General features: G+C 41.7%; 1 protein-coding gene across 7 annotated transcripts in view; it reads right to left on the bottom strand.

Moving 5' to 3' along the window:
• The window catches only part of SRGAP2 (SLIT-ROBO Rho GTPase activating protein 2), a 234114-nt gene that overhangs the window by 164565 nt on the left and 42000 nt on the right, over positions 1–27549 (bottom strand). The window lies entirely within an intron of this gene.

Here is a 27549-nt window from a genome sequence, read left to right as displayed (position 1 = left end):
TCTACATTTATCTCACAGAGCTAGAACCTTCCGAGGCACTCACTTCTCGTCTATCCTCACCAGTCCCATAATAAGCAAATACAACATTTGGACAGACTAAGATAGTGTTTTAACTGTTTTGACCGTGACCCATAATGAGCAATACATGTTACGCTGTGCCCCACTATACACATACACAAACACACACACACACACACACACACAAACACACACCCCTAAAAAAAATTGATGCAATATTTATCCTTTCTACTTCCAATGCACTTTCATATTTTCTATCCTTTTTTTAATACTATTCCATTTACATTTTCAAAACGCTGGTGAGAGACTTCCCTGGTGGCGCAGTGGTTAAGAATCCGCCTGCCAAAGCAGGGGACGCGTGTTGGATCCCTGGTCCGGGAAGATCCCACAGGCCGTGGAGCAACTAAGCCAATGCGCCACAACTACTGAGCCTGCACTCTAGAGCCCACAAGCCACAACTACTGAGCTCACCACTGCAACTACTGAAGCCCGGGTGCCTAGAGCCTGTGCTCCGCAACAAGAGAAGACAGCGCAGTGAGAAGCCCGCGCACCCCAACGAAGGGTAGACCCTGCTCGTCGCAACTAGAGAAAGCCTGCGCGCAGCAACAAAGACCCAATGCAGCCAAAAAAAAAAAAAAAAACCTGGTGAGTGGGTGATAAAATTGGTTTCATGACCTGCTTGGCAAAGTCAATTTTTCTACAGTCAGAAAACACTAGTCTGCAGCCAGGGCTCTGGTCAGTGTTTTCAAAATCCGTTTGGAGACTTTAGGCAGTAACACAACAGCTCTTGAAAACAAAACAAATAGAAAATCAGGTACACAAGATGAAATTCTCATCTAGAATAAACCATTCCACATCCCCCCGTGGAAAACTATGCCACCACCGGACTTCTTAGCACAAAGAAACACAGGGACTAGGTACTGATAAAAAAAGTCAGGGCTGGACTGGATCCAGATTTGCCCAATATCCAACCAAGAGAGAACTCCTGCCCAAGAGTATTGCTCTGGCTGTGCTTTTCTGGGTATGAAGGTGGGTAATGCAGGCTCTCTAGTGATGCAGCCTGACCATCTCTTCCAGGAGTTTGAGTTTCAAAGGGCTTTCACGTCTATTTCTTCACTTAAACGTTATTGGAAAGTTCCTTTCCAGAATTAGAAAGTATCATGTCAGTGGCATAGAAAAGTGTTTCAGGATGCTCTCTGAAGCATATTTATGCCAAATATGCCAAAAATCATTCTTGAAGCAGAAGAATTCTTAAGCAGAAGAAGGGGAGAAGCTGGGTTAAGAAAAATATATGGACTTCCTGTTCTGTGTGCCAGGGAAGGGTGGATGGGAGGAACCTTACCAAAGGACCAAGTCTCAAAAAGCCCAGGTTCAGGTCTCTAGTAAGGCTTTGGTATAAGTTTCTCTACATTCTCCCTCATAATCAACCTCCCTCCCACCCCCAGTTCCTAAAGACAGACCTTACGGAGTTAAGAAGATGGGAGAGATACAAAACTGTAAGGTACGATGGTACCTAGTGTGATGTAGTTATGTATATAGATGTATAGATAGAGATATACACAAAGATAATTACAGAGTAAAAGCCAATGGCCTACATGGCATGACATGATCAAACATCGTCTTCCCCTATAGACCCTAGCCCCTCCTCTCAGACCTCATCTCCTACTCCTCCCCATCCCCACCAAACCACTCTGCTTTAGCCACAGAGGCCTCCATGCTATTCCTCAAATACACCAAGCACACTTGGGCCTCTGACCCTGCCCCAGGGCCTTTGCATTGGCTGTTTCCCCAGCCTGGAATGCTCTTCCTTCCCCTAGTATCCACTGACACCCTCCCCTCCTTCAAATCTTTGCACAAATCTTAGCACAAATGTGACCTACTTTATAAGGCCTCACCTAAAGGCTTGCCACTCCCTGTTTTAAAATGCAACCAGACCTCACTACCCTGATCCTCTTTACTGTACTTAAGACCTTCTAAATACTAAGTAATTTACATATCCATCATGTTTATTATTTATCTCCATCTTCCCCCACTGGAATGTTAACTCACAGAAATCTTTGTTTTATTAACTGATATAAACCACGCACCTAGAGTAGTATCAGGTACCTGACAGATGATCAACAAAATAACTGTCGAATGAATAGATGAGTGAGTAAATACAGGGATGAATAAATGTATAGTATAGAATATAGCTCTTTCTTCACCTACTTGGTGATGGCTAACACAAGAACAGGGCCTTCTATTCACAGATGGAGATGAATGACTGAAATACAAACGTTCATTTACACTACAGGATAATGGTCAAACCAACAGTATAAAATTAATACTATCAGATCCTCCTCTGTTTTTATAGAATAATACTTTTCTGCAGGTGAGAATGACAGCCACCACAAAAGGAGAGAAGAGCCAAGAAAGGAGAGAGGTTTACAGAAAATCAGAAACTTTTAAAAGTTCACAACTTATCCATGAGCCATTTCTATTTACCTTTAACCAGAGAAGGAACAAACAGAAGTTTTAGGAATATGTTTTTGTCAAGTCTCTGAATGCCTATAGCTCCCTCTAGAATGATTTATGAAGAGGCCAGGCTGTGAAAACCGCCAAGACTTTGGGTGTGTCTACTGGCCCCAAGGGTGATATGTGAACATTTTGGGGGCGGGCTTAAAAGCCAACAGCTTAGATTTCCAATCCGGAAATTTAACAGAACTCAGCAGCAAATATCCAGCCGCTGTGCAATAACAATTCAGGATCCTGAGCCTGCTTCTCTGTGGGAAGTTACCAGCCTAAAAATAAAGTAAGGAAAGTTCAAAGAAGCTTCCCCATTGGTCTCCTCCTCCGTGTCACTGAGGAGGAGATGGGTAGATGTATTTCCCACCAGCAAGCACAGCCCACAGCCTAAGGAAAACCCCAGAAAGGATTTCAGGCCACAAGGGGGCAATTTCAGAAGGATGAGGCCATAAAACAATTAAAGAGGGAAGAGGTTAATCTGTAGCTGGTCATAATCCATATGCCCAGAGCAGCATCGCTGCAAAAGGCAATCTCACATCAGTCACTGGCTTTTCAACCCAGGCAATTTTCTTTACTCTCCCTTTTCCCCACCCCCCCCCCCACCCACAAAAAACACATTTTATGATGAAGGAGAGGGAGAAAGAAGGCAGAGGGTTAGATTCCTCACATCTAAGCCCCTCAGGCAACCTGAATTTACTGAAGTCACTCTCCCTGGAGGGGGCATATTGTGACCAAGCTTCTTGCAGTACCTCCTGCCATGTGCAAAATTAAATTAAATGGTCCTTCACTTTTGAAATCCTGCCATCAGTGTACCAAAAGGAACATCTGAGTGTACCAGCCAGGGATGATGGCTTTTCCTTTCTACCAACATACACAAATCATTAGGAGATTAAGTCTCTGAATAGCTAATGTGCATTTTCATAAAGAAGGAGAAGTTAAACGCTCAGTCTAACACCCACGTAGAAGGGGTTGAAAGGGACTGGGATTGCACTCGCTGCTGCCTTGGGAAAGTGATTAAAAGCAGGGCAGACAGAAAGCTAACGGCTTTTTTTACCTGACTTTCATGGAGTGAGGGGTGTGGGGAATGGACATGGGAAACCCAGCGCCAAAGGCTAAAAAGGGAGGAGAAAAGGGCTGCCGTAGGTATAGAAGGTCCGGAGAAGACTGCCCCACCCAACAGGAGCTGTTCTCTGTGGGCATTAAACCCAAGGACTCTGAAAGGCCTGCCGCCACCACACTGCAGATGGATGCTCTAAGGCAAACTGGGATTTAAAGCAAAGCAAGGTATTACTGTCACCTTGGTCCTTTCTGCTCTACCACGGTTTCCACTTTCTGACCCTAAAACCTAAACAAAAGATTTTGATGGTTTTAGTAATCCATCTCCCCTACCTTCCCCTGACTGAACAAAGTTATTTTCACACCCACCTAGTCTCACTTCCAGTATGCCTAAATTTGGAACAATGGAAGCAAGTGGGTGAAAAGAAACAAAGAAAGGAAAATTCAGGAAATGACAATCTTCAGAGCAGCAATATATAATTTGAAAAGTAACTCAGACTGGGAACAGACTGAATATAAAATTACATACAAATCCTATTTAATTCAAACCACTTCAATGTAACAACTCTTTATTGAGCTCTTACTATGCTCTATGGAGAAGACAAAAACTTATGGGTCAGAGCCCTGATCAGTCTGTCTACAGCACAGCGGGCTCCTATTCAGGCTCCAGGAGGGGACTTTTGGGCAAACCTAGTAGAGGCCCTTGGTTAGGGATAGACGAGAAAGAACTTGCACCTACCTCCAGGTCACTCTGAACGGTTTCTCTGTACCTACTTGCCACCCCCATCCCCAGAGTGGACAAAGAGGAAAGTCAAGTGGGCAAGGCAGAAGCAGGGAGAACTCAGAGGGTTGCCAGCAACGATGAGGAACACATACGTGTTTCTTGATGAGTCGTCTGGCAAGCAGGGTGGTAGAAAGAATCTTTACATCATATTCTTACAGTCTTCAAGGGCAGTCATTCACCGAGATTTTTTTTTAAACTTCCAGAGTCATTTATAAGCCTGTTTCTCTCCCTTTTCCTCTATCCTGTTCTGAAAAATACAGAATTTTCAGAGAGAATAAGGAATAAAAGCACCTCTTGATTGGGGATAAAGGAAAAGATACTGGGGTATCAGAATTGACTGGGTAAAAGGGTGGGGGGAAAAATCATAGAAACTGGGAGCAAGGGAATTCTGCAAAGCTCCCTGCCACACGATGTCTACCTTCCCAAGCCCGACCTCCAACTGTCTTCATAGAAACACATATCTGATATCACAAAAAACACCATCAATTGGAACAGCTCATAAATTCTCATCTCTCAACTTCAGAAGGGTTTTTGTGAAAATGAAAAGTCTCCCCAGAAGCCTGAACTCTGAGGGTCATCAAAACAAGGACAGTCTCTTTTGAGCTTTCACATTGCTGTCCTCAGTAGGGGGCTGCTCCAGGGTCTGGGTTAGTCTGCAACTGAAGTGATATCAGCCCTCTCTGCCACTTATTCCTACTGTCATTATCCGCCAGGAACAAGCACAAGTCCAAAGCCTTCAGGCAGAAGGATTCTCTGGGTCTCAATTCTTCGCTGAAAAATTCAGCAGCATGAACAATCTGTATTTCACAACAAAGAGGTTCCACCCTAAAAACGCAAGAACACAGAGGAAAGCCAAGGCAACAGAGCTCGAATTCTGGTAGAAAACACACATCCCCAGACATCTTCTTCCCCTGTCCAAGAGCAAAAGCTGACCAGGTATAGGGAGGAAAAGCTCCTGCACAGTCTAGTACACACCACTCCTGTCCTTCCTCCCAGAAACCACCCTCCTTGGCAGGTGACCAAAGCCAAACGTCCTCCAGAGACGCACTGCCTTCTCCCATTCTGCAAGGCTTTAAAGCCGAGCCAGGGCCGCCTGCTGTTTTCGGGTACCCTTATAGCACAGGGTTACAAGTCTCTGACCCTCTGTGTGCCAAATTCCAGACCCTCAGGGATGCAACAAGTGGAGCGAAGGAGTTTGTGGCTTCAAAGATGGAGAGAAAATGACAGTTTAAAAGAAAAGTTTAAAAGTCTCTCTTGATAATTATTTTCTTCATTTTGCTCTCCTGTATTTTCCAAATTGTCTATGATAAACATGTTGCTTTCCTAATTAGAAAAGAGGAATAAATGTCACTTAAAATGTTTTGAAAAATCAGCATAAGCAGTATCCAGAATGCTCTGAGACAGTCCCTGGGGGTGCCGCGTGGGGGGAGGGAAGCAGGAGGTGGGAGGCTGAAAGAGAGAGAAAATCCAGTTTTTTTAAAAAAGGAGAAAAGCTAAGAGGTTGGGAAAGGGTGGGAATTTCCTGTGATTTAGTTGCACGTTTAGAAAAGACTGAGTTTATAACAGAAGGCACCTGGTTAGTGTGCTGCCCAAGAAAAGACTCAAAATAGAGAATCACTATTTCTGGGTATGTTCTAAGAAGACAGATTTCTACCTTGATGTTTTTACCCCTGGGTGTGTCACAGTGTAAGACCCTGCTAGACTAAAGACTCCTAAAGGCTTAGGGTTTCTCTAATGTCTCAAAAGCTTGCCTCCTGTTTCAGGAGGGTCAGAAACAGCTCTTGGCCACTGCCAAGCAGACAAGTCAGGAGCACGGCCCCCCCGGTGGTAGAGAGCCCTCAGCGCCCCTCCATTTCTGCTCTCCTCGTGGCCTCCAGGAACACTAGGGCCTGATGGGTTCTTCATCACGAGTCTCCTGAGAGAGGCTTCTAATGTTAATTCAGTGCTACATGGGCCCGGGCTTGGAGGAAGCAAGGGGAGAGACAGATGCCAATTTCCAACAGAAACATCTGTTGCCTTCCATCTCAGAAAACTCTGCTGGCAGAGAATAGCACAGGAGGATTTTGTCATTGTTGTTACAAAAAAAAGCTAAAAAGCACACCCTAGAAAAATGGACCAATCCTATCAGGATACAACCAATCCTCCACGCCTTTTAAGAGAAGGGAACCAAAATCCTCCTTCCTGAACTCTTGGCCATTTTTACCAAAGCCTGAGGGCTACGTCTCTCCCCAGCAAAGGTGCAACGCTGCCTAGTTAGAGCTCGCTAACCAGTCACTGGCCCTGGTCAACGTCTACCATTACTGGCTAAAAACCCAGAATTATAGAAGGGAAGTTTATTTAGGTTCCTCTCCAGGCAAAGGTCTACAGCTGCCCATGGTAAGACCCTGCTAGTGTAGCAGAACCTGGGAACTGAGTAACCCTGAAGAGAAGTTAGATTCTTAACTCAAACAGCACCCCCCCACCCCACACCCGGGGTGCTCACAAATCTACTGGGGCGTTTTTTGGTCACCACAGTGATTGGAGAAGTGCTACTGGCATTTAGTCCAAAGGGACAGAGATACACCCACAATGCCAACAGCATCTTTGCTAAGAATTACTACGGACAGTAGAAGTGGTTTTGTCTTGTTCTGTTTTGTCTTATGTTTTCCTAAAGGGGTATAACATTCACCTGGGGAAACACTTTCCAATAGTAGAAACAGTGCAAAACAGTAAACAATGAGATGTTTCCCTCCTATCCCTGACCCTGCTTTAAAATTCTATACCTCTAAGGAAACACTGCTAATATTTTCTTGTATATCCTTCCAGATATATTCTATGTGTATACAAACATCTGTGTATATTCCCCTCCCCCTTGACTCTCTACCAAGTTTTTTTCATTTAACAGTATATCCTGGAGATTTTTCACATTAGCACTCCACTTGATGGTTGTGCTTTTATTTATTCAACTAGTCCCCTTTTGATGATCCTTGTCATTGTTTCCAAGTTTTTGCCACCATAAACGATGCCATTCTAAATGCAGATATGAGAATATCTATAGAATAAAGTCTAAGAAGGGAATTGCTATGTCAAAGGATATACGTATTTTAAATTCTTTCAGATACCGCCCAACCAACAGGGTATAAGTGCCTGCTACCTTGTACCCTGAGAACACAATGTATTAGCAATTTCTTTTTCTAATATGTGAAAAATGATTAAGTGCTGCAGTTACAATTTAATTTGTATTTCCCTATTATGAGTGAGATCTGGGCATCTTTTCCTGCATCGTATGTTGCAATGTCTTTGTGGCTTTTTGTTTGTTTGAATCAACAGTTCATGTTCTTTTTTTTTTTTTTTTTGATTGGCGTATAATTAATTGCTTTACAATGGTGTGTTAGTTTCTGCTTTATAACAAAGTGAATCAGCTATACATATACATATGTCCCCATATCTCCTCCCTCTTGCATCTCCCTCCCACCCTCCCTATCCCACCCCTCTAGGTGGTCACAAAGCACCGAGCTGATCTCCCTGTGCTGTGCGGCTGCTTCCCACTAGCTATCTATTTTACATTTGGTAGTATCTTTGCTCATTTTTTCTTTTGGATTCTGACCACTTTTCACATTTTGTTGACTGTGAGCACTTTATCTATAAAAGAAATTAGCCCTTTGTCATGGGCTGCAAATATTCTTCCCAGTTTATTCTTTTGACTTTATATATTTTTTTAATTTATCAATCTTTTCTCAAATAGCTTCTGAATTTTCTGAATCATGCTTAGATTATATTCCATGGTTTTAAAAAGTATTCTCCCATGTTTTCTTTTAGTATTTTTATGGTTTCATTTTTTCCATGTATATTTTTAGTCCATCTAAAATTTACTTTCATATAAAGAAGATAGGGATCCAATAAAAATTTTTTTCTAAATGGCTACCCGGTTGTCTCAAAAGCAGTTATTGAAAAGTCCATTCCTCTCTCCCATCCCACCAATATGAAATTCCACATTTAATCTATGCTAAATTCCTGTGTGTATTTAGATCTGCTTCTGAATTCTCTATCCTGTTTTTCTAGACTCTATTTTTAATTTGGAGATGGCAAAAACAAATCTAGGGAGCAACCTTGACATATCATAAGGAAAAGGAAATGGCTTCAATAGCCTAGAGACAGTGTTCATATAAATTGGAATTTAAAATCACTCTCTCCAATGACTAAGTTCAAGATTGCATGAGACTTTACCCTACACTTTGTCTTTTGTTTATAAACAGTTTATATTTTCAAATGTAGGCCTTTTATTAAAATGTAACATACATATAGAAAAGGACACAACTCAAGTATCCAGCTTAAAGAATTTCCACAAAGGGAACAAAACCACACAACTCGCACTCAGATGGAGAAACAGTGCCCTAGTGCTCCACAACCTCTTTTGCATCGCTTTCTAGTCATTACCCTCCCCAAAGGAGGACCAAGATCCTGATCACTATCACCATAGATTCCTCCTGCCTGCTTTTAAACTTCATATATTATTTTTATATTATATATTGCACATACATAATATATGACATATATAGAAACTTCACATATCATATATGAAGTTCATATTCCATGTAACATATTACATATGTAACATTATATGTTATATGAAATTTAAAAACAGGCAGAATGAATCTATGGTGAGAGTAATCATATATGTCACTGTATTGTATAAATTGTATAATCGAAATTTGCTAAGAGAGTAGAACTGAAATGTTCTCATCCCCCCACCCGCCCCCAAAAAGGATAAAGATGTGAGGTGATGAATGTGTTAGTTAACTAGATGGGGGGTGGGGGGGATGGTCACCATGTATACTTGTATCAAATCACCATAATATAGACTTTAAGTATCTTACAATTTTTCATGTCAATTATACATCAATAAATCTGAAATAAAAATGGAATAAAAATTTTTAAATGGAATCATATACCATGTACTCTTGTTTTGAGCCTCTTTTGTTCAACAGCTTGATTATGAGATTTATCCATGTTGTTACAGGTACTTCTACTTCATATATTCTTATCAATAACTGCGATAGTATTCCTCTGTGTGACCACAACACAAATTTATTGTGTTTATATTGTTTTACACCATTTTTACTGTTTCTACTATGCTATATTCATTTTATAGTCTTTTTTTACTATTTGGGAGGGTAGGTATTTTTGTTCTAGTGGTTATCTTTATACTAATACGTTTTGTAGTGTCCATAGCCCCCTTTTCTCCTTACTTAGTCTCCTACTATTTGGCTTGTCAGCTTTAATGAATCCTTGGACTCCTACCTATTAACTCTGTGACAATCGTAATGTCTTCTACGTCCCTTCTCTTCTTCTCCTCATTTTTGTTTGGTTTATTTCTATTTGTCAGAATATATGTATAATTTACATACATTATTCTATTATTATTCTGTTCTTATCTCTACCTTTGCTTTTGTCTATCTTTAATTATATTCCATGAACACTTTAATCCATTAATTAATATTAATTAAGATATTAATCCATTTTTTTCTGGCTTCCTATTTTTTTCTTTCCCCAATTGAAAATTCAGCTGTCAGTCCTATTGAGTATCCGTTGAATAGGTCTTTTTTTTCCTTTGGTTGCTCTTAAGATTTTCTTTTTGTCTTTGTTTCTTAGGCAGTTTTACCATGATGTGCCCAAAGTGTGCTTTTCTTAACTTATTCTGCATGCTTCAAAGAGCTTCTTGAATGTATAGTTTGAATATTTTGTAGTTTTGGAAAACGACTCAACATTATCCCTTTAAATATTGCTTTTATCCTGGTCTCTCTGCCTCTCCTTCTGGGCCTCCAATTACTAGTATGTTAGATGTTTTCCACATGTGGCTCCCTATGCCTCTAGTGTCTTTTTTATATTAAAATGAGAATTTTGGTCTCCATGCTTCCATTGGCTATTTTCTTCTAGTATATCACTAGTTTACTAATTCTTTCTTCAACTACATGAGACCCATTCAATACATTCTTACTTTCATTCGTTACATTTTTTAGTTTGATATTTGTCATTTTATCCTGTTTATAGTTTTCAGATCTCTGTCAAAATCATCAAATTTTTTCTTACTCTTAAACATATTTTGCACAGCTATTTTTTAATCCATGTCTGATAGCTCCATTATTTGGATCCTCTGTGAATGTTTCTATCGTCTGTTATGTCTCTTGTTTTCAAATCATATTTTCAAATTACCTTATATATCTGCTTGTTTTTTATTGTCTACTGAATAATTTATATGAAAAAATTATAGAAATAATTTAAGGCACAGCCATCCAATCAGGATCCTTACTTAATCCAATTAGGCAGTTAGAGGGTATGAAGCTTGGCCTCAGTCCCTGGGGGGGGCTAGTCAATTTCTAGTTCATGCTTAATTCTAAAATTCAGCCCTTCAGAGTATCAACCCAAAGCTCAAGATATTTACTAGAGCCCACTCTCCTTGGCAGGTCCTGAATACAATTTTTTACTCCTAGCCCTATAAGTAAAACTTCTGCTAGGTTTCCAGCCTCTCAGCTGCATCTTCCAGATGCCGCTAGAAGAAAAGTTGCTCCAGGGCCACTCTGAGTTTTCCTCTTCTCCAGGATCTTGACCCCATAATGTCTTACTGCTTTGTTGGCTCTCCATGACTTCAAACAGATTTTTAAAATTCTGTCCTATTTGTTGGTCGTATGTGGAATTACCTTGCCCATGATATGCAGAGGCACTCCAATGAAGAAGCCTGGAGGCTGGAAGTGCAGAGCTGGTGAGTAACTTAATGATGTCATAAGGGATTCAGGGCTCAATTTGTTATTCTTTAGTGAATTAGCATGGCACTTTGTATCACAAAATGGCAACTAAATTTCCAGGCATCACATCATATTTCAAGCAATAAAAAGCATGGAGCATGAAAGAAATGTGCCACACCAGCCAGGTCTATTTCTCTTTCCAAATATTCTTTAATATATAAGAATTTTCTTCCTTTGGGTTCTTTTTGCCCTATTCATAATAAGTCACCTTCTCTTTTGTAACAGGAGACTATGGACAAGTCACATAACCTCTCCAGGTCTCAGTTTCTGTCAAATGAGTGACTTGAACTAGATGACCTCTAAGTTCCTTCCAGCTTGAACATTCTTAGAGTCTATTAACTTACTTGTCTTATTAGGAGAAAAGTAGAAAAAAATTAGGGGAATTTACCTATTTAGGAGATAAGAACCAGAGTCTGAAGATACAGAATGTCCAGAGCTTTATCCCCTAGATAGCAAAGGTCCCAGTTTAAGTTAAAGCAACATACTAAATCCTAGATTTAAAAATTAGGTTGGAGAGAAGGAAATACGTTCACTTTATGAAAAATAATTCCAATCGTCTATCAGGTCTTGTTATAATGTTTTCCTAATACCTTTAAATTATTATTTGATTTACAGTAATTCAATTTGCACACAACTTTCAAAAACATCTCTAAGCTCTTTTTGTTCATGCCCAAGAACTATAATTTTACTATTATTTTCCTAAAACAGACCAACACTCCTTGGCTTGTGTATCACCAAGAATATCAGACATTCCTTCCTTTTTGGTATTTCTCTGACCACCCTTCTATGACTTTCGGAGCAATTTTTGGAGTGTTTCTCAAGCCCAACCCAAAACTTCAGCTATCAATGTGCATTCAAAGGAAACATCTTTAAACTTCCAACTTGAATTTTTATATATTTACTTCTTTAGAGATGGACTGTTGAGAGATTCTATATATTTAGTTGAAAGAAATATGAAAAGATTCCTTAATTTTCCCCACCCTTCCTCACATTCCTCATAACCAATCCCCCCACCAAAAGGGGGTATAATTTGCCTACATCATGTCAAATATTTCAGCTTTATTTTCACCATGGAAAAAGCATTAAATTCAGCTGAATTATTCATGAGACCCTAGGTAACATGACAGTTGTTTTTGGCCTTAGGCTTCAATACTTTCAGCCTTGCAACTCATTTTAGGATTTCTGAATGGGGTAACAAAGGACTTTGTTATACACATCATTAAATTGTTGGCACGTGTCCTGGCACAGAAATTTACACTGCATCAACATACCCATATATTTGCAAGGATGCAGGGTAGTTCTTACATTTATCCATTTTTTTCTACTTCCCTGAAGTTTCACCCAGATGGGATTTTCAGAGCACATGTCAATGTGAGATGACTGAAATATTCAAGATGGAAAAAAAAAGGTCTGGGGTCCAGCTTAGAGATTCTCAGTCTACCTCTGAGGATGATCATAAGACTAGTTTGACTGATGAAGGGCAAACATCACCATGTACAACCCTCTGGATTCCTTTGCATTGAGACTGCAAAAGCATTTTTCTGAATTAGCTCATAGAATTCAGCAGTCCATACTCACCTAATGCCCAGTCATTTAATGAATTGTTCTTCTTTGAACTGTCATTTAAACATGCCTCCTCACCTGACCTTCCTCCATTCTGATTGCTCTGGTTTGTCCCAAAGAAAAGAGAGAAAAGAAAAGCAGACAAAGCTCTCCTTCCCCATTACAACACCCAAGCACCACTTTTCTCACTTCTTCAGACCACAGCAGAATAGGTGTTGCCCACTCTTGTACCAAGAGATTTCTTCCAATCCTATGGTCACATAAAATAAATCGCTGCCAGTTGGCAACGGAACCAATGTCCCTCAACAACCAGACCTGAGCTCTATCCCTATGCTTCTTTCAGAAAAATTATAACCAGTCTCAAAACTTTCATTGGGGACATTTACGGAAATTTTAAGGAAATATTTCATCATCCTATTTTCTTTCAAAATTGTATTAGGTAAGATATAAGGATTATGCATCCATCTCTGTTCTACTTCTCCTCAGGATAAGAGTCAGGTTAACACTACTAAACTGGACCAGTGTCCACCAAGCAACCAGATGTCACGTCAGGACAGTCTGACTGCTGAAAATGGGTGCTCTCTGCGAGGGACTTAACACAACACATAAACAAAACTCAGATTTCATCTCCCAGTAAACTCAGTGGGATACTAATGAGTTTTCAAAGATGAAAAGCAAACTGATATCACTCTTGGCTGTCATTTTTATTTTGGAATATACTAGCTATTTAATTTTGCCACAATGCTACCAAGTAATACGACAAATTTCTCTCTTACTTTTAGTGTTATTTTTTTTCCAAGGCAATTGAAACTACTCTGGAAGCACCCAGAGTCTTAAGAATATCAGGAACTATTAAAGAACATTAACAAGACCTCTGGTAGGGGGTGGGGGGTGGGGGTGGTTCCCATTTCCTTCTCATGACATCTTTGCTCTCTGGAGACTTGTCTATCACATGACCTCATTTATTTTCTTTCATAGCATCTATCTCAACTCGTAATTATCTTTATTCATTTGTTTACTTATTGTCTGTTTCCCTCATAGAATGTAAGCTCCATGAGGGAAGAGGTTTGTCTGTCTTGTTCACTGTTATATCCCAACCTAATAGTGCCCAGCCTGCAGCAAATACTCAAAAAATACATGTTAAGTAAATACTGAAGCAGTGATGATGGGCTGGGTTCTGCTGTGTAACAAACATCCCCCAAATCTCAGTGGCTTGACATAACAAAAGCTCATTTCTTGCTTATATTGTGTGTCCAACATGAATTAAAAGGGGAGAATATGTCCATTGCTGTAGTTCAAGGACCCAGACTGACAGAGGCTCTACCTGGTCACAAATTTTCATATCACTGAGGCAGGAAAAAAGAACACTGCTTTGTCTCATACTGACAGCTAGCTGCTTCTGCCCAGAAATACCATGTATGGCCACATTTGCTGGCCAAAGCAAGTCAAACGGCCACATCTAACTACAAAGGGAAAAGGAAAAGTGGATATGAGCACTGGAAGCCTACGGAGAATTAAATAGCACATCTAGACTCATGCTGTTGTAAGGGGGTTCATTGGGTCCATTCCTCTGTGTCTGGGTAAGGTTGCAATTAGAAGAAGGTAACAGATGTACTAAAGAATCAAACTAACAATGGACATTACATACATCATACCAAAAAGCTTTTCACAATCAGTTATCGAGTGATATTACTGGAAAAGCCTTTATAAAAAGAAAATATGTCTTAATTGCCGAATCAAGAGGAAATACCTGTATTCATCATGTCATTTACCTCAGGAACAAACTAAATGATTAAGATGCACTCGGTACTCATGCTCTTTGTAACTGAAAGTCCCCCCTTCTTGGGGACTGATAACCAACAGCAGGAAAAGGTGTAACAGTTTGATGTCATGTTTTCAGATGACAAAAAAAAAAAAAAAACCTCACTGAAATCCCATTCATAGATTTTTTTTTTTTAATCCAAGTAATACCTGTGAACAAAAGCAGTAAACTGGCAGCAGCATTTGAACCCACAAAGACACCCCCCACCCCATTATCATGGAAGGCCCACACAACGTTCTGACCCACCTACAGAACTTTCCCTAGAGCTCGTCTTTTGGTATTTCCTGCCAATATAAAGCGTGATTTCATTCCTGCTAGACGGGCCTTTTTTTATCTCCACCAGTCAGACTCTCACAGTGAGATAACCTCCAGTCACAACTCTCTCTCCAAATGAATTCCCAAGTTGCCATGGTAACTAACACCTTCCTCCCAACTGTCAATATGTTTCCCAGTCTTAAAGGCAGCCCTCTTGATTTACTGCCAGAAGTACCAGTGTCCTCATGCAAAAGAAAGTACCTTCCTTCTCTCCAAATCTATAAAAGAGCCCCTTTAGAAGACTCTCTGCTAATACTAGTAGCAGCCCCCACCTATTAGAGCCTACTTGTATCTATTATCTCATTTAATCATTATTTTAAAAAGCTCTGCACAGTAGATATCATTCTCCTTATTTTACACATGACAATAATTATAAATCAAAGGTTATATAATTTGGCCAAAGGGCATACTAGGATTTGAACACAAAATTCTCTGACCAGACTGTCTCTGAGGCACCTTCCCTGGGTACAGCCCTTCTCCAGCTCAGAGGAGCATCCTTACCTGTCTGGTTCTCTCAGCCCTACCCCTGCTCCTTTTTCCAAAAGGACTTTCTACATTCCAAGACACTTTAGTTTGCTTTAATATTAACACAACACTACTCCAAATCCAATGGCACTTTAAGGTATGTTAATGCTGATGAACCACTGAGAAAGAAAAGGCCTCATTCTTCTGCTGTCTCCTACTCCAAGGGCTTTGGTGGGCATGAACCAGATAATGGGTGTTAAGTGTTTTGTACTGAGAATGAAGGTACAAGATCAATACCCCAAAGATGTTAAGGTCTCCACAATGTGACCAGGTGCCAAGGAATGTCCATAAGGGTGGAACTGCAGCCAAGTCTCCTGGATTTGCTTCCTTTGGTTCCTCTGAAAGCCCCTCTCCCCCATGTGACCCAAATCCCCACCCTTCTCCCCTAAACACAAATTGAGGGACACACAAAGCAAGCACTGTACTTACTTCTTAACTGATCCGTCCCCTCCCCCACACCCAACACACAGGCAGACTATGTTAGCCTTGTAAATAAGAGCCAAACACTTACCGTCGTCCCACAGTTATTTTTCCAGTCTGCCTTTTTTTAACCACTCACCTGGCAGAAACTGTTATTCCCCTGGCCAGCAGTTATTTGTAAAACGGGTCTGCCTCCTTATTTTCACACCAAAGATACTAATTCCTTAGCGGAAAGGGGAATATTCCAAATAAGACAATTAGCAAGTCACCTAGAAACTCCACCCGCTTCACAGAGGCACACAAACAAGAGAATTAACTCAATTTGTTGTCTATAATAAACAGGATGCTCTACCCACCACAGAGCCCCAGAGGTTGGTACGGAATGACTCATCCCAAGTAGTAATGGTTACAATGGCCCAGTTCCCTATTTTGTAAAGCGATGTACTGAAATTCAGAAAGTGCTCCTCCCCCACCCCATCTTCCCTTGCATACTTCTGCATATCAATCCATTAAAAATCCGAAGAGTAATTTATCTTATTCGCTATTATCCTGTTAAATTGCTCTACCGCCACAGCAGTAATTGCACTGATCAGTGATTCAGACTTCTTGAGCAAAAGGCCTTAAGTAGGTTTCATTATTAAAATTTCCCAAGGTTTTATTATTAAAATAAACCTGAGATAAAGCAGTATGCCTCCATGGAGCAGTCATACTAATGATTTTAGGGTTAGGAAGGGATGTCGGTCCCATCATCAATGTCTCACTCATGAATACCAGTAATTGGGAATTTATCAACCAATAAAACCAACCGGCATTCTAAGAATGAGAAATAAAAATCTCATTTTAAGTAGCACATGCAGTGCTGTGTGATCCTTTAAAAGGCTGCCTTTGTTCACTGAGGTAGTGCTTGTAACAGCACACACTGGAAACAATGCAAGTGTCCATTTCTAAGGGACTGGTTCAGTAAACTAGGAGGCAGCCATCCACACAGTGGAATACTATGCAGCTCTGAGAAAAGAATGAGGAAGCTCCTTCTGTACCAACATGGAAAGATCCCCGAGACATACCGTTAAGGACAGAAAGCAAGTTACAAAACGAATTATAAAACATGCTGCCTTCATCATGAAAAAATCTACAAATAACAAATGTTGGAGAAGGTTTGGAGAAAAAGGAACCCTCCTACTGTTGGTGGGAATGTAAACTGATGCAGCCACTATGGAAAACAGTATGAAGGTTCTTCAGAAAACTAAAAATAGAATTACTATATGATCCAGCAATCCCACCCCTAGGCATATATCTGGACAAAACTCTAATTCAAAAAGATACATGCACCCCTATGTTCATAGCAGCACTATTCACAGTAGTCAGGACATGGAAACAACCTAAATGTCCCTTGACAGATGAATGGATAAAGAAGATGTGGTACACATATAAATGGACTATTACTCAGCCATTAAAAAGAATGAAATAATGCCATTTGCAGCAACATGGATGCAACTAGAGATTATCATACTAAGTGAAGTAAGTCAGAAAGAGAAAGACAAATACCATATGATATCACTCATATGTGGAATCTAAAATATGACACAAATGAACCTATCTACGAAGCAGAAACAGACACACAGACATAGAGAACAGACTTTTGGTTGCCAAGGCGAGGCGAGGGATGGAATGGGAGTTTGGGGTTAGTAAATGCAAACTATTACATATAGAATGGATGGACAACAAGGTCCTACTCTATAGCACAGGGAACTATATTCAATGTCCTGGGATAAACCATAATGGAAAAGAATATGAAAAAGAATGTATATATATATATATGTATAACTGAGTCACCTTGCTGTACAGCAGAAATTAACACAACATTGTAAATCAACTATACTTCAATAAAAAAAAAATCGACAACAAAGAACAAAAAAATAAAATAAAATAATAACTTGCCTTTTGTACAAAAGAATAGGAGGAAAATAAGGATATATACTCCTATTTGCTTGTATTTACATAAAGAAATACTATACTGATATATAAGAAACTACTGAGCGGCATGTATAAGGGGCAGGGGGGTCTATTGGGCAGACCAGAGCTGAGATGGAAGTGATTTTTCTCAACATATACATTTAAACATAATTTTCCATGTCTTTAATTTATATTTACTACCTATTAATTTGGTAGTAAGGGTTAGAAGGCTCTATTTTCTCCACTTTGGGGTCAAATAACCAGGCTTCAGACTTCTTACCTGGGCCTGCTCAGAGTCACTAACCTCAGGGCAGTAATAATTTAGGTGAGAGGAGTAACAAGACTATTACTTGACTGTCTCCTTAGGGAAGGAGAAACCGATAAAACATGAGGGCCCATAAAAATTTGAACACTATACTTAAGACTGGGTTAACTCAGCCTTCTAAAATGTGCAAAAACAACAGAAACGTGACACTACGCTAAAAACGGGGGTGTGGGGAGAACCGGGTAGAGAGTGGCCTTCCTCTTTTCACAATTGTGATTTTATTCTTGGGTTTTCATAATGGACTTTTGTGAAGAGGGGAGATTTACATCCAAGTCTAGGATTACAACTATCTTAAGGCCACTTTCAATACAAGTGCTTTTTCATAAATCGCTTCTGTGGTTTCCCTGCCCCAAACAAGTAGAAAGAAGGGAGAAATAGAGGGGCACGTCAGGGGTTTATCTAGCTTTGTGGGTTAAGAGGATTGGCACCAAAATGAATAAAATTCAAACAATCGTCTAACCCTGGTGTCAGAGAGTTCTTGCTTTAACAAAACTCCTAGGCCAGCTAAGACCTTCCTACCTATCCAGATCCTCAACAAGATAAATGCAGACACGAATCAACTGCAGAGTTAAAAGGCCACAGATGTTCCCGTGTTAGCAGGGAGTCTGGGAAGGAAGAGCCCCCAGAGCTGCCCCAGTCACCCCACTTAAGGGAAAGAGGTTGGCACCCAGGAGAGTGAGTAAGGCAAGCCCTCATGGGAGCCTGCCAGTCTCCACAGAAAAAATATCCTGTAGTCACGAGACGACCAGACTAACGGATGCAAACCGTCCAGACAGCTAGTGTAGCTTTGCCTCCTCTGTAGATCCAAGTCTGTAGAGGAAATAAATGCCATGAGCTCTAGTTCTGCCCTCCTCTTCTTGGGAGAGCCTGCATTAGCTAATGACTCCAACATGCCTGTCACCACCAGTTGAGTCTCATGCCACTGAGCTCCAGACCTCTTTCAACTATCTTTTGGACATCTCTACCTGGACGTCCTGGGTGCCCCATGTCCTTCTCCCTGGCAACATATGCCCTTTCTAGCTCCACTCTCCCTGCCTCAGTTAATGGCAGTGCCATGCACCAAGATACCTAACCCAGAAAGCTGAAGGGTATCCTACACTCCTTCTGCCTTGCCCCTACTTCTATCCACTCATCAGCAAGGAGCTGTACTGATTTTTTAACCTCCTAAATATCTCTCAAAGCCTTGCTTCCTTTTTATTTGCACTGTCACTGCCTTAATCTGTACCTCATCATTCAATCAACAATATTTAGAGAGGATAGATAACAGCTAGGTGCTTTTAAACAGAATAAAAGCAGAATGACCTCTGCCTTCTGGTGTTCAACATCCAGTAATTTCTTATCTGAACTATTCAGATATACTCTTTCTCCTACCACTCATTCTCTACATAGCACCCAGAGTGTCTTCTCAAGACTTAAATAGAGCATTTAATTCAGAGGTCAGCAAACTTTTTCTAAAAGGGCCAGTTAGTAAATATTTAAGGCTTCTGGGCCATATGTTCTCTGTCACAACTACTCAGCTCTGCTCTTGTAATGTAAAAACAGCCATAGGCAATTTGTAAACCAATGGCCATGATTGTGTTCCAATATGCTTAATTTACGAAAACAGGCAGCAGGCCAGATTTGACCCATGGGCCATAGTTTGCCAATCTCTGACTTAATTAATTGTAGTGCTTCTCACTCCACTGGAATGAATCCGAATTCCTTCCCATGGCCCACAAGACCCTCCAAACTCACCTCAGTACCACTTGCCCTTCCTTCTATGCTCCAGCCCCCCCGATCTTCTTTATGGCCCTCAAACACTGTGCCAGTATGTTCCCATCTCAGGGTCCCTGCCCTTGCTGTTCATCCCATCAGGACCACTCTTCCCCACATCTTCCTGTAGCTGCCTCAGCTCCAATGTCACCTCCTCAGAGAGGCTCTCACTAACTACCCCAATAGGTCAGCACCTACCCTGATGCTCATTCTAACTTCCATTTATTTATTTTCTATTCATTTTCTTCAAATTACTTATCACCATCTGAAAAATATCATGCATATTGTCTGTCTACACGACCTCACACCACCACTAGAATATAGGCTCCCTGAGGGCAGAGACTGTCTGATTTGTTCACCCCTAGGTTCCCAGCACCTAGAACTACACCAAGGACTAAGCAGGGGCTCGATAAACATCTATTGTCTGAACTGTTATTGCCTCCAGCCTCACCCCCTCTAAATCACTTTATCCTCACTGCCACTAGTGATCTTTCTAAAATATAAACTGAATCATGTCACTCCCCTGCTTAAAATAATCCCGTGGTTCCCAACTGGCTTTAGGATACACATGTAAAGTATGTGGCAAGACTACTACAGCTCTTCTCGTACCTTCTGATGCTTTCCCATTAGACTGTGAGCTCCAGGTGGCAAGGACCATGTCTTGTTCATCTTTTCATTTCAGGTGCCCCAGCAGAGTGCCAGGAACTCTGTAGGTGCTCCATAAATGTAGAATGAAATTGATCAATCAAAGGGGCATAGCAACTAGTACAAGGCTAAATTAAAATGTGATAACTCAATAAATACCATATTTAAAGCCAATGAAGCAAGATTTTGTACAAAACTCTTCCTTTTCTTCCTTTGTAAGCAACCTGGGCAGGGGTTATGCTTACAATTCTGAATCTAGCTTTGGATTTTGTCATCCAGATTCTACCTGGCAGGCAGCCACTCACCGTTTTCTAAAAGAATGGTAGGAGGAGGCAAAGAGAGAAGTAAAGCAAATCTATCTATGCTGTTTTCCTGTGAGCAGCTCTGGTAAAAGGGTTAGGAAAGGTGACATAACACCTGAGCTAAAATGCAACTCAGGGAGTCTCCATGAATTCCAAATGTCCACATTCTCTCTGTCATCTATTAGCAAAGAAAACCCAATGCTGGCTGTTTTACTTTATAAAATAACCCAACACGTTTGGGGAATTTCTGCAGAACTGTCTTACCAATAGAACGGAAATTGCTACTTCTAGAAGAATTTCCATTAGCCCTTTGAAATCCTTCAACATTCATTAAGGCCAAGGAGTTTTTACCTAATGCAATCTGATGGGTGTGAGAACAGAGTCTTTCCAGGGAATACAGGCTCCCAAATTGTTCAGCTGGGAAGTAGGGAGGGAATTTATTACTCAAAATCAAAGGGAAATGAAAAGAGGCCAACCCAGAATGTTATTACTCTCTTTCTCAGGTGGGGGATTGAGTTCCAGAGTCATTCTGTTCCCTTCATATGGCCTCCTTACTTAGCATCTAAAAGCTTCGGGTCTTAGACGCAGCCAGCTAGGTTCTCTTCTAATGTAATAGAATCTGCTTCAGCAAAGCCATCTCCAGACTCCAGAAATGATAGGCTATAAATTACTGAGTCTCCCACCAGATATAATGAAGTGCAAGTTACTGCAGTCCTGAATGACCACTCCCCATGCTACTCTGAGTTGCTTGAAGTAAATTTGACTGAGGACTGGAGCAAGCACGAAGCAGAGCTAGATCTGGGCTTACTTCATTTTGAGCCTAGCTCCTTACTACTCACCAATGGGTCCCGTTGCAGAACCCAAGTAGGGGATGGGAGGGAACAAGGCTCCTGGGTTTCTCAATCCTAATGTCTGCTTCTCTTCAACATTTACGGTCTCCATATAAACAAGCGAAACTAAAATAACAGAACAAGTAAACCTTATACACAGAACCTCCAGAGATTCACAAAACTGCATTCAAGATACACAGTCAACCTTGAGGAAAGCTAATTGACTTTCCTCTGAAGTTAAGTACAAGTGATCTGCTAGATTTGGAACCATTCAAAATTCCTGTCAAGGATCTGCCAGTATGGGAGCCAAGAACCAACTGTTCCAATGGGCCCCGCTGCCCAGACTCTTTACAAGGCCATCTCCTCATACTGTTCCATTTAACAAAACTGTAGCCCATTACCTATACTCAAATCCCTTTGCCAATGGTACAGAGCCAGAACATCCTACTCCCTGGCTGAAAATCAACAGGACAACCTACCAAACACCACTCAGAAGATGCTGAAATGCATGGATTACAAGAGTAAAGAAAAAGTCGAGAATAAGTCAGCCAGGTACGTGCTGTGCCAACAGCACCCTCTAACCCCCGTCCCCACTCTGCCTAATCCCAGCCGGGTTGACACTTACCTCATGAGACAGACCTATAGGTTCTCAAACTGAAACAGGAACACCTGAGCTGGTTCTTCAGCACCCAAGAAGCAGCAGTAAATCTTTAAAGACCCGATAAGATTTTGATGAGGGAAGAGAGGGTTTCAGATGAATGGAACGCTGGGAATGGGTGGAACACAAAGCCCACAGGGGCAGAAGTTAAGCTGAGCCCAGATAGAATCTTGCTTACAGGGTATTAGGCATGGGCTGGGGCAACTATTCTAGCCTGGGATGTTGGCCCCGGTGAGAACAGCTTGGCAGTCCAAGGCACAGCATACATAGCACTAGCCAAATTCAGGGTGACTGAAGCAAAAGTGTCAGAACCAGGGGATAGAACACCAGATTCTCAGAGATGAATCCTTACCAGAGTGAGGCAGAACTCCACAGTGGGTGACTATCAATCTGTTGACTCCCAGTAAGAAGCTCACACTGGCTACGAGCAGGGGAGCAGGCTGTAGTCCCCGAGGAGAGGGTTGACAGTTGACAAAAGTAATTTAGTCCTAGAGCCCAGACTGTGTTCTCTACCAAAAGAAATCAAGGCCCCCAGGAGAAATGGCTGATTCCACATCTGGTGCAAGATATACAGCCTGGAACATCTTATGCCAGAAAGCAAGGAAGCTATCAAAGTTCAATGGGGTCATGTCAAAAGAACATGGGATGAACTTGAAGGGATGTCCACTGACCTAAGATGAGACAATGTGAGCATCCAAAACAATTAATGAATAATGAATGCAATGGGTTGAAGCACATTGATAACATAATAAATCTGTAAGTTCATAATAATGTTTTAAAAAAACAAAAAAATTGTTGTTCACCACTGGAAATTACTAGGTCACCAACTCATTATTCTGAAAAGCGATTTTAAAAGGTAGATGGGGTGGGGAGTTAAGTAATTATTTAGCCTTTCCTGTATAACAGTAAATGTTTAAGGGGTCTGGGGAAGATGAAAACAATTTGGAAAAATGGGGATAACTGTTTTATCTGGGTGCTGGGTAAATGGAGATTCATTAAATTTCTTGTGTGTATATTTGAACCCTCTCCCTGCCACCACCACCACCACCAAAAAAAGAGCAATTCAGAACTTGAGTCAAGCAGCTTGGGGTTTAGGCAAGGTCTCTGCCTCTAAGAGAGACCAGGATACGAGCGACAATTTTAGCCCTAATGGGCTGAGCCAACTAGAGGGATGTGGGGAGTTACAGGGGCGTCATGGTACCCAGCCCTTGATCTAGAATCCCAGATCCCAGGTCTAGTTGGCAGCACGGTTTACCAGGTGGTGGATCTGAGGCTGCTTATAGAACTTACTTTTCAGTCATAATTGGCTCAGGAACTAAAAAGGAACCTGCTTTTGAAAATGGAGCCCTTAAATAAATTCAACCAAGAGGAGCTGGGGAAATTATAGGCTGAGGAAGGGGGCAACGGCTAGCAGAGAATTATGCATAGAATAATGGTAAAAGTCACATTGACTCCTGTAGTCTGGACTCCTTCACCAACAAAAAAGAAACAAAAAAAGACCTATCACTCCCCCAACTCACCCTATCCGCATCTCAAGAGCCACGCACAACAGCACCAGAGGCAGCAGAATGAAGATGACGTTCTCCCACTGGTCCAGCTGAGAGTGTCCAGACAGAAGACTGGCCTCAGCAGCTCACAACGCCCCGCCCTAACCCCCACTCAAGTAACCAGCTGGGAAAGCATTCAGAAAACCCGCATCCTGACACACCACTGCCAAACAACTTAAACAGCAAGCACAGAACAAACCGTCTAAACAGCAATGCCGGCTGCCAGGAAAAGTTTTGTAGGGACAATGAGTAGAGGAAAAGCAGACCCTTCAGGGCCCCCTAAGACCCAGTCTCTTAGCTTCAGCACTTTCAAATGCGGAATCCATCTGCCTCTGGGGCCCGAGGAGCCTCACAGGCAGGTTGTCTCCTTCCATCTCCTCCAAGATAAATGAGCAGGCGAGCTGGCCAGAAAACCACTCAGGGGCATTACTTTTTAAAGAATCTTTATAGGGTCAAAGAGGAATGGGTCTACAGGCTGTGCGTATTCCCCACAGATGCCGGGGATGATGTCAGACTCCTCTTCCAGATGTGTTTAACACTCTGTGGTCACTTGTATTCCTGCCACTCAGAGTCAGTGCTGTGCTAATTTGACTGATTCCAGCTCAGGCTGCCCCCAGCCCCCTGGCTCTGGTTACTATTAGCGGAGACTGTCATCTGTACTGTACTCTTCCAGACAGTCCTAAAAACAGGTCTTCACCTGCTCTTCCAATTCAAGTAATAATGGCTGCCAAAAGAACGGGGGGGTGGGAGGGGGAAGGTTACTAGAGAAAATACAATTAACATGCTACCAAAACAGCAAAAAAAAGCTGGGAAAAGACTATGTAGGTTCACATTTATTTCCCAGGCTGGGTAAATATCCTTTTGCTTTTGTCTGAATGAACAGCCAATTTCAAACTGCTACTGGAAAAAAAAAGAGAGAGAGAGAGAAAGAAAAAAAGAGGCAGGTTCAAATCTCAAAGTAATAACTTCTAGCACAAAAAACAAGAATGGGTAAGAATTCCATTTCCTGGTTATTGAACCCACAGGCTGAATAGTTACCTCTGCCCCTAAGGATCAGAGCATTCTGTATTTGATGACAGAACCCAAGTGAGAATCCAGCATAATCCCAAACAACCCAAGACATCAGGGTGAGTTCCCCTGACCTTGAGATTGCTCCTCTAGCTCTTTGGTAAGAAAATGTACAATAATCAAGAGGAGAGACCCTCTCACTGCCCTAGTTGTGTGAACTCAACTACTCAAGGTCCATCTTGTCCAGATCAAGGGCTCCCATGAGTGACAGTGACCCGGATCGGACCCCAAAGGGGTCCGATTACAAAATCTGAAGATGTAGAAGGGAGAATTCAGTGGTGCTCAGAAACTCCACTAGCCCGGCCTGAAAAGAAATAATCTGTAAATAGAGTCACTCCTGATTCCTAATTCTAGGTCTTATTGTTTTGCTGAGTGTCTTAGGGCACAGCTCTAAACTTTCTGCCCTTTATTATTTTGCCCACCTAAAGTAAGAAAACTAAGCTAAAATAAAATTTTCAACCAAACCAAAATGAAGCTTTTTTAGCTAATATGGCTACTGTACTCAGGATACTTAACTTCCTTTGACCCCCAAAATGGCTACCTGGAAGTCAGCATCCCCAGAGTACATTTCATATCTAAACTGAAAATATGCTGAAATAAATTAAGAAAGTCTAGAGCCTTTGCTTGAGCAAACCTAGAAGCAGCAAAAACATGGGCTTTTTGCATGTTTGATAGGTACGGTCAAAGAGGCCACCGAGACTAGAATTAATACAACACATTCTTCATGTATGATCAAAGTGCCTTCTAAAATCGGGGCACCTTATATGACAAAACAGCTGACAAGAAATTAATAAACTTAAGCCTTTTTTCTGCCATCCCAATTACAGCTCGGTCAGCTCACAAACATGTTCTAGCAAATGCTGAAGGAGTTTTTCTCTCTTTGAGGGTCCTCTCTCACTTCACCCTGCTTAACAAAAGACCACACACACGCACTTAAAAAGAGGATGGAGGCAGGCCAGCTTTAGGACACATGCTGCATGGGGGGAACTGACTGTCGCAAAAAGAGGGCTCTACACCCCTCTGACAAGTCCACAATAGGCCGGCTAGACACAAACGCCTGAAATAAGGAAGTCCATCGAGAAAATGAACAGTTGGCGAGATCAAGGTTTCTGGCCTAAAGGGCTTGCAGCTGGTCTGGCCATTCATCAAAAACTCTGAATTTAAATGGAAGACACATTCTGACTGTGACATGTAATAAAATAACTGGAGCGGCAAAGGATCTTGATTTTGGTTTCCTTTCCACCCTACGCAGCTCCTGCCAACGGAAGAGCGAGCCTGCCTGTGGTGCTCCTGGCACATCTGGGGTAGTTCCCATTCACACTGGTCAGTCTTTGGGATTTTTCCACATATTACAGGGTCATCATCCATCTACACTCACCCAGAACGTCCAGATAAAAGCTCCTGTTTGGAGTCTGGAGAGAGATTGTCAAATCTGAAAGCCTGTGAACTCTCTCAGCCAGAGGAGACTAGATGCAGTGAAGACTATGGAACCAGATGTCAGAGGCCTAATTTCAGGTTAACCCTAACCAGCTTTAAGACTCTGGGTAACTCACCCACTTTCTTTAGACTCTTATTCTCACATCAGTAAGAGAGAAGTAGACCTAATGGTGTCCCAGATCCCTTCCAATCTTAACATCCTCTGACTTTACGACTAAAAAGTGATACTAATAAGGCTAAAACTGTAGGCTTCAACCCAACAGGAGCCAGTTGGGATGATGCTAAGAAAAACTCTATTCCACACAGGCAGAGCCAATCTAACCACGTCATCCCCACACCAGCCACCCGAGAGATGTGCACCACTGGTCTAAGAGCCCCTTCTACAGAGGACATTCACTGAGTGATTCAGCAATAGGCTGATTTGTTCATTCAGCCAACAAGTATTTTCGTTTTTTTAAATAAATACATTTATTTATTTGTTTATTTATTTATTTTGGCTGCGTTGGGTCTTTGTTGCTGCGTGTGGGCTTTCTCTCTAGTTGTGGCAAGCCGGGACTACCCTTTGTTGCAGTGCGCGGGTTTCTTATTGCGGTGGCTTCTCTTGTTGCAGAGCGCAGGCTCTAGGCGCACGGGCTTCAGTAATTGTGGCACGCGGGTTCAGTAGTTGTGGCACACTGGCTTAGTTGCTCCACAGCGTGTGGGATCTTCCCGGACCAGGGCTCGAACCCATGTCCCCTGCATTGGCAGGCGGATTCTTAACCACTGCGCCACCAGGGAAGTCTGGCCAACAGGTAGTCACTGAGCATCTTCTAGGTATTAGGGCTATAGCCATGAACAAAACAGGCAAAATTCCTTCCCTCAGGGAGTTCATATTCTAGTGAGGGGAAAGAGGAATCAGACACTAATCAAATGGGAAGTACAAGGTGGGGGTACCTTTTATAGAGAGTGGTCAGGAAGGACCTGCTGATAAGGTAACTTTTGAGCAGAGATCTAAGGCAATGAGCTATGCAGATCCCAGGGGAAGAATGTTGCAGGCAGAGAGAAGAGCAGAGCCTTAAGACAGGACTCTGCCCAGGATGGCTGACATGTTAAAGCAAACACCATGAACCCAATATTGATGAAGAGGAGTCCGAGGGGGAGAACAGCAGAAGGCAAGGTCAAGCAGATAGTGGGGGCCCAACCATGCACAGACTGGAAAAACCACTGGTGGGTTTGAACAAAGGAGTAACATGATCTGAATTC

Source organism: Eschrichtius robustus, chromosome 3 (assembly GCF_028021215.1).
Source record: "Eschrichtius robustus isolate mEscRob2 chromosome 3, mEscRob2.pri, whole genome shotgun sequence".
Taxonomy (NCBI): domain Eukaryota; kingdom Metazoa; phylum Chordata; class Mammalia; order Artiodactyla; family Eschrichtiidae; genus Eschrichtius; species Eschrichtius robustus.
This window is presented reverse-complemented; position numbering and strand designations above follow the sequence as displayed.